Source organism: Varanus komodoensis, unplaced genomic scaffold, assembly GCF_004798865.1.
Source record: "Varanus komodoensis strain SLA01 unplaced genomic scaffold, ASM479886v1 scaffold7_3, whole genome shotgun sequence".
NCBI classification, from domain to species: Eukaryota; Metazoa; Chordata; class Lepidosauria; order Squamata; family Varanidae; genus Varanus; species Varanus komodoensis.
This window is the reverse complement of record NW_025336480.1, coordinates 3,482,875-3,491,810: the sequence shown is the minus strand read 5'-3', so window position 1 is coordinate 3,491,810 and position 8,936 is coordinate 3,482,875.

The following is an 8,936-nucleotide window of genomic DNA, read 5'->3' as shown; positions in this document are numbered from 1 at the left end:
CTCTCAAATGTGCCCGCCCGGGTACCTGGTCCAGCACCGACCACGCCTGGAGGGGAGGGGAGAGTCGCTTTGGTTTACCGAGCCTCTATTTCCCTCACGGGGCTTCCTGTTCTCTCGAGGCCAGGTCTAGAGTGCCTCTACTTGGTGATGGGTGACTGAGACAGACTGGGGATTCTGTTGGTGTACTGTGCACCCTTCTGCCCAACAGACTCCCTGCCTGAGCTGACGGAGATCGTCTCGGATGTTGGTCCTGGGGGACTTCAATCTCCACACCGAGACTGTTCTGACCGGGGCGGCTCAGGACTTCATAGCCTCCATAACGGCCATGGGGCTGTCTCAGCATGTCACTGGCCCAACCCATGAATGTGGACACACTCTGGACCTGGTTTTCTCAATGGGACAGGAAGAGGGGGATCTGAGGGTGAGGAACTTGTGTCTGACACCCCTGTCATGGTCAGATCACTTCCTCGTGAGGTTTGAGCTCGAGAGAGGCCTTTCCCTCTGTGAGGGTGCAGACCCGATTGTGTTGGTCTGCCCCCGGAGCAGGATGGATCCCTGAAGGCCCTGGGGGAATTCCCGGTTGATAAAGCTGGTGCTCCTGTCGATGCCTTGGTCGAACTGTGGAATGGGGAAATGACCAGGGCTATTGACACGATCGCTCCTAAGCATCTTCTCCCACCTGGCGGAGCCTGTTCATCCCCCTGGTATACATCCGAGCTATGGGTGATGAAGCGGGTTGGGAGACATCTAGAGCGTAGGTGGAGGAAATCACAGGATAAATCTGACCGAGCACACTTAAGAGCCCATTATCGGGCCTATGCTGTGGTGGTGAGGGCGGCGAAGAAGAAATTCTCCTCTGCTTCCATTGCCTCCTCACAATGCCGTCTGGCGGAGCTCTTTCGGGTGGTACAGGGGCTGGTTCATCCAGGCCCAAAAAAATATCTTGTGCCACGCTCGACAGCCCACTGTGACGACTTCGCCAAGCATTTCAAGGAGAAAATTGCTCAGATTCATCACGAGCTGAACTCCACTAGTGACTCAGAACCTTCGGAGGAGGTGCCAATGTTGCCATCTGGTCCACAATTGATGAATTTCAGTTGCTGAGGCCTGATGATGTGAACAAGGTGCTTGGACAAGTACATCCTACTACCTGCTTACTGGACCCTTGCCCATCTTGGCTACTCAAGAAAGCCAAGGACGGGATAGGGACCTGGATCCTGGAGGTTGTCAACGCCTCCCTAAGGGACGGCCGGGTACCTGCCCCTTTAAAGGAGGTGGTAGTCCGGCCAGTCCTAAAGAAGGCATCCCTGGATCCAGAGATGGCCGCCAATTATAGACCAGTGGCCAACATCCCGTTCTTGGGCAAAGTGTTAGAGCGGGTGGTGGCGGGACAACTCCAAGCACTCTTGGATGAAACTGATTATCTGGACCCATTTCAGTCCGGCTTCAGACCAGGTATGGTACTGAATCTGCCTTGGTCGCCCTGTATGATGACCTGTGCAGGGAGAGAGACAGAGGAAGTGCGTCCCTGTTGGTTCTCCTGGACCTCTCAGCAGCTTTCGATACCATCGACCATGGTATCCTTCTGGATAGGCTAGCGGGATTGGGAGTTGGAGGCACTGCTCTGCGGTGGTTCCGCTATCTCAATGGTCGATTCCAGAAGGTGGTGCTGGGGGACTATGGCTCTGCGCCATGGCAGTTATGTCCATTTTGTCCCCCTTGCTATTCAACATCTACATGAAACCACTGGGAGAGGTCATTAGGAGGTGTGGGCTGCAGAATCACCAGTACGATGATGATACCCAGCTCTACCTCTCGTTTTCAACCAATCCAGGTGAGGCAGTGGCTGTACTGAACCGGTGCCTGGCCGAGGTAATGGGCTGGATGAGGGCCAATAAACTGAAGCTCAGTCCAGACAAGACGGAGGTCCTGTTGGTAGGTGGTTCAGGCTTTGGGGTGGGGGACCTGGACCTTGTCCTGAATGGGGTTGCACTCCCTCTTAGGGACAAGGTTCGCAGCTTGGGAGTGCTCCTCGACCCTGAGCTGTCATTAGCAGCTCAGGTGAAGGCAGTGGCAAGGAGCGCTTTCCTTCAGCTTCGGCTGATCCATCAGCTGCATCCCTACATGGAGAACGATTGCCTGGTGACAGTGACACATGCACTGGTAACTTCCCGATTAGACTTCTGTAACACGCTCTATGTGGGGATATGTCACCCTTGAAGACAATCCAGATACTTCTACTGGTGCAAAATAGAGCTGCCAGGTTGCTGATGGGGACTGGGCGTTGTTCCCATATAACCCCAGTTCTCCATCAGCTTCACTGGCTCCCCATTGAAGTCCAGGCCTAATTCAAGGTGTTGGTTATCACCTATAAAGCCCTCAACAGCTTGGGACCTGGTTATCTAACGGAATGCTTCTGTCCATATATGCCCTCCCACCCCTTGAGATCAACAGCAGAGGCCCTTCTCCGGGAACCCTCCGTGAAAGATATTAGGAGGGTGAGTACCCGGAGGAGGGCCTTCTCTGTGGTGGTGCCCCACCTATGGAATGCACTCCCCAGAGAGGTCCGCCTGGTGCCGTCGTTATTTGTTTTTCGGTGCCAGGCCAATACCTTTTTATTTAAAAGTTATTTTGTTAATTTATGAATTGTATTTACAGGGTTTTTATGTACATGCCGAGATGCTTCCGGTTTTTTAAATCTAATTGTATAAACTGTTTATTTAAAACATTTCTATGCCATCCCCATCGCAACAAAGCCTTGGGGCGGCTCACATAAATATTTATGTTTATTTATTGTTGTAAGCCGCCCCAAGGCTTTTTGCGAATGGGGCGGCATAAAAATGGTTTAAATAAATAAATAAATATTTTAGCATTCCCCCATGTTGATAAGGACATAATTTTTTAGTGTTTATTCTAGAAGGTGTTGTAGGCCTTCATAGAACTTCAGCCTCTTCAGCATCAGTGGTTGGGGCGTAGACTTGGACTACTGTGATGCTGAATGGTTTGCCTTGGATTTGAACTGAGATCATTCTGTCATTTCGGAGATTGTATCCCAGTACTGCTTTTCCTACTCTTTTATTGACTATGAAGGCTACTCCATTTCTTCTGAGGGATTCTTGCCCGCAGTAGTATACCTGATGGTCATGTGAATTAAATTCACCCATTCCTGTCCATTTTAGTTCAATGAACATCCTAAGATCTCAATGTTCAGTCTTGTCATATTAATTCCATGGGAATTAATATTGCCTAAAAAGGATATTCTGAGGAGATAACTAAGATTTTGCATGATGGCTGAGAGGAGGAAACAAGGTGACTTTGTGTGATGAGAAGGCTACAGTTTGTGGAAGAGGCACGGCGTGTCTCTAGTTTCTGGCATCACCTTAGGCTACTGGCTCTCACAAAAACATAAGAGTAAATGTCTTATGAAGTCCAATGTTCTAGTCACCAGGAGGCCAAACAGCTGCTCATGGGAAACCTGCAAGCAAGACATAAGTGCAATAGCACGAGCCCACTCATGATCTCAAACAATTGACGTACAGAGGATGCCACCTTTGATTACTGTTGTCACATGCTGCCATCTCTGGTTTATGGAGATCCTATGAATGGTTGCAATCCAAAATGTCCTGTCCTTCACAGCCCTGCTCAGCTTTCGTGAACTCAAGCCTGTGGCTTCCTTTAGGGAGCCAATCCATATTTATTTTATGGATTGCCAATTTATTTATTTTAGGATTGGTGGGGTTTTAATGTTTGTAAACCACCCAGAGAGCCCTCTGGGCTATTGGAGTGGTATATAAATGCAATAAGTAAAATAAATAAATAAAAAATATTTGGTTTTGGTTTTGCTCTTCCTCTTCCACTTGGTCTTCTCCAATGAGTTTTGCCTTCTCATGATGCCCCCACAGCATGACTTGATTCAAGAGGGAATATGTAGCCATCATGACTAGTAGCCATCAACGGCCTTATTGCCTGTGAATTTGTCCAATTTACTTTTAAGGCCTTTAAAGATGGCAGCCAGCACTACATCTTGCAGCAACAAACTTCATGGCTTAACAGTGTGCTGTGTGAAGGGTACTGGGCTCAGCAGGGGAGCCCCAACTTTCCCTGCAGAAGGCCCTGAATTAAATCCCTGGCTTCTCCAGGTAGGGCTAGGAAAGAACACAGCCCAACATCCCACGGAGCCACTGCCAGTGCTGACAACCTGGATTAGATGGACTAGTGATCTGACTCAGGCAGTGCAAGGCAGTGCCCGGTGTTTCTGCTTCCTTTTACCTTTCCTGATTCTCTTGCCATTCAACTTATTGGTATGGCTCTGGTTTCTAATATCGATCCACTTTTTCATTTTGATCCACAAACAAGGATTCCACCCCCATTGCGGTCACTGATGACTAACTGGTCTGATTTGGGTTTGGTCTAGAACAAATATAGTGAAAAAGTGCATTTGATGGAGCCACTTGTTCAGAATAAGTAAATGCAGTTGAATTATTGGGGAACGAGCCCCATAGCAATGGTTGCCATTAAGGTTCAAAGAAAGGATCGAAGAATCCTTGAAGAAAGGATTATAATCTGGAAGCTTCCTCGTCTTGAATAGATGTATCTTTCATTTTCCTGATTCCCTGCAGACTCAGTTAGATTCCAAGGATTGCAATGAAATAATACAGAAACAACAAAAGGAATTCAGTTAAAATAAATAGAAACTGAGGCAACAAGTTGCAGTAGGAAAGATTCCTACGTCACCATTCCAGTCAGCCATGCCCTTTATTCTACTCCTCCTGGTTTTCCATTTTTTTCTCCACAACAGTCAATCAGCATCCTGCAGCTAGTGGGCACGCTCAGTCCTTACTGGGGTGTTTTGGGGGACTTACCGTATTTTTCGCTCTATAAGACACGCCTGACCATAAGATGCACCTAGTTTTTAGAGGAGGAAAACAAGAAAAAAAATATTCTGAATCAAATGGGCCCGTAAGCACATTCCCCATCACTTCCCATGGGCTGCACATCTGACAGACTTACTGCACACACACATTCGCTCTATAAGACATTTGCACATCTGACAGACTTACTGCACACACAGACATTTCTCCTTACTTTTGAGGGGGGGAAAGTGCGTCTTATAGAGCAAAAAATACAGTAATTCTTTTTTCCTAGTGTTAGATTGGTACTTCTGAGCTTCCCAGTATCTCCTTTTTCTACATTGGTAGTACTTTTCAGCTACAAAACAAATAGGACTCACAGCTTGAAGATCCAAAATAGAAGGTATTATTTAGTAATGCCTAACAAAGGATGTGAAGAGATTTCTAGACTGGCGAAACCCCATGGGAATGGTGTACAGGGAGCATTATGCAACCACTAAAGAGAATGACCAGATGGGGCTGATGAGTTCTTTAACATTTGTGACCTCGGTTAAAATGACTGGCTGTTTGTTGAATATCATTTCCAGCAACTAGCATGGCTCCTGTCTAGGTCCCATCAAAACAGCTAAAAAAATAAAAATCCTGAGGTAAAAAGAAGCAGTTTATCCCTTATGTCAGCAATATACTGGTTTACAGTGTTAACACTGCACTGAGCAATTCACATATTTTTATAGATCAGTCCTATGAGCAACTGTGAATCACAAATTGGAATTCAGATTGCCGGGAGAAATATCAACAACCTCAGATATGCAGATGATACTATTCTCATGGCAGAAAGTGAAGAGGAACTAAAGAGCTTCTTGATGTGGGTGAAAGAGGAGAGCGCAGAAGTTGGCTTGAAACTCAACATTAAGAAAACTAAGATCATGGCATCCGGTCCTCTCACTTCCTGGCAAATAGATGGGGAAGAAATGGAGGTAGTGACAGATTTCCTGGGCTCCAAGATCACTGCAGATGGGGACTGTAGCCATGAAATTAAAAGACGCTTGCTCCTGGGGAGGAAAGCTATGGCAAATCTAGACAGCATACTAAAAAGCAGAGACATCACCCTGCTGACAAAAGTACATATAGTCAAGGCTATGATTTTCCCAATTGCAATGTATGGCTGTGAAAGCTGGACCATAAGGAAGGCTGAGCGCACAAGGATTGAGGCCTCTGAATTGTGGTGCTGGTGGAGACTCCTGAGAGTCCCTTGGACCACAAGGCGATCAAACTGGTCAGTCCTAGAGGAGATCAACCCTGACTGCTCTTTAGAAGGCCAGATCCTGAAGATGAAACTCAAATTCTTTGGCCACCTAATGAGAAGGAAGGACTCCCTGGAGAAGAGCCTAATGCTGGGAACAATAGATGGCAAAAGAAGAAGGGGACAGCAGAGGATGAGGTGGATAGATGGAGTCACTGAAGCAGTCGGCGTGAGCTTCAGTGGATTCTGGGGGATGGTGGAAGGCATGGAAGGCAGGAAGGCCTGGAGGAGTGTTGTCCATGGAGTCACAATGGGTCGGACATGACTTCTTGACTAGCAACAACAACAACGAGAACTGACACACTTGTTTAGCCAGTAATTTCTTAGCACTAGGACAAGAGTCTGAACTGCAACAGTGCAAGTGTTCTCATAGAAACTTTGTTTTACTCTCTAAAGAACACAAAATAAAAAGGTTTTCAAAGCTGGTGCAAATTCTATTTGCCAACTTTCATAACTTTCTTTTATTGATGAAGTGGCCAATGTCATTTCCTAAATTAGGATTCTATTTCAACCTACAAAATTGTCATTATATGTCCTCCAAGTCATCGGGCTGAAGGTAGAAATGAGTGTTTGGTCAGCATATTATCCAGAACCGCAATACAACTCAATTTAAAGGAATGGTATGAGATCAAAGGAGAAAGTATCATTCAGTTTCCAACAATCTAGAAAATCTCTAGATGAATACACATTTGAATCAGCAGTGCTGCTATTTATACACAGCTGTTTCATCCTAGCCAGTATATTTGGTTACATGGATTTTATTTTTAAAAGTTAATAAAATAATAAGGACTCTAGGTAGTATTAGCCAGGTCTGGCTTTTAAACACTAGATATAAAAGCTCCAGTTTGGTAGGAACACACAACAAGTAACCAAATTGCATCTATTTCAGCGCATGTATTCTGTAATCCATTCATTAGGCCAACTCAAGTTTTCAAACAAGTTTTTGAGATCTCCGCATCTCTTCACTGGGCAAGTTATTACAAAAGGTGACAGAGGTAAGGGAAACAAGCTGAACTGGTGTTGTAGTCATGAAGTCTACATTGATCAGAGTCTGAAGATGAAATGTAGGAGATTATAGACATTCAGATTAGGTTTTGCCAGGGGACATGATGTTCTCAGGTTCCAACTAATTCTGCCTCCAGAGTGCTAGGATAAAAAAATAAGCACAAAATGGTTGGTCCAAGCGGAGCTTTCTTGGTGACATCAATAGAGGGGCAACCAATCAGCTTCTTGCACAGCTGGCTTCTGTTCAGAGCTTGACCTCACTGCAGAAAGGTATGTTCGGACTGAACAGGGTTAAGAACGTGGGAAGGATCATGGTGGACAAGCCCAAGGATCCATCTTGTCCAGCATTCCTTTCACACAGCACCCAACCAACTGCTTATAGAAAATCCACAAGCAGGGTAAGTGAAATCGAACCTTCCCTTCAGGTCCTCTAACTGGTGTACACAGTTATACTGCCCCTGAATGTGGCAGATAAGACTGCAAGATTAGTAGCTATTGATAGGCTTCTCCTCCAGAAATGTGTCTCTTTTCAAACCCACTGAAATCCCTCACTATTCAGTGTGGTACAGAATATTGTGCACTGTGTGAAGAAGTACTTATTTCTCAAAGACATCTTAACTCTATCATTCAAGTTCATGAGAGGAACCGGAGTTCTAGTACAGTGAGGAAGGAAACATTCTCCCTATGCATCTTCTCCATGGTATGCATGATTTTAGACATCCCTGCCACGTCTGTCCTTTATTTCCTTTTTTCTAAGCTGAAACGTTGTAGCCTTTCCTCACAGGGAAGACGCTCTAGGTCCCTAGTTACTTGGGTTCCCCTTTGTGCACCTTTCCCGGCTCACCAACATCCACATTAGAAATACTGCAATTGCACCATAGATTTGAAAGGGCATTATGACAATGGCAGTTTTCTTTTCAATTCCTTTCCTAATGACACCCAACACAGAATATGCCCTGAATCCTGAATATGCCACATTTGTATGCATTTGTATTCATCCTTGTCTTCCATGTCACGGTGTTCATGGCATAAGCTCCCCATATGAGCACAGATGCCCAGGGCATCAGACATATATTTTCCATTCACCATTCTTCCAAGGTGAGTAATTCTTTCTCAGCCTATGCCAGGTAAGATAGCCAATAATTTGTTAAAACTGGACTGCACAGAGTAAGATTCACATCATTATGTTTTTTAAGGAATAGACACTTGACAAATTTTACAAATGTATTTTCCATGTTTCCTTAGATTTAAGTATTACAGACCTATCTACATAGGGCCAACCTTTCTTGTCCTCAAAGGCTGGAAATGACAAGCTTGCTAAACCTGTGCTGCTTTTATGAACCATTGAATGATGAGATTGTTGAAAACGTCTTCATCTGGGCAGCCACAGATTCTTTTCTGACAGACTATCCCCAGTTAGCAAAGAGAGCTGCATTTTTCTTCCAGCTAGGACAGCAGTTAGTGAAATCATGCCTGTTTGTCATTATCTGTCTCATACTAGCTGTAATCGCATCACATTTTTGTTTATATCTACAAGTAATGCAAACCATGCATAACTTAACTTTGACTCAAAAGATTAAAGTAGATACATAATTCTGGCAAATTGCTTGGAATTATGGTTCAACAGCATCTGGTTCAGATATTGTGTAGTAAATTGCTGGAACCAATACTGTGTCCTTATTTTTCCCCCCTCCTATTTGAACCAAAAAAGTATTAAGGAACATGTGTCTTCCATCCAGTTTCCATGTAATAGTTGTATGAAACCCACAAGCTTACAA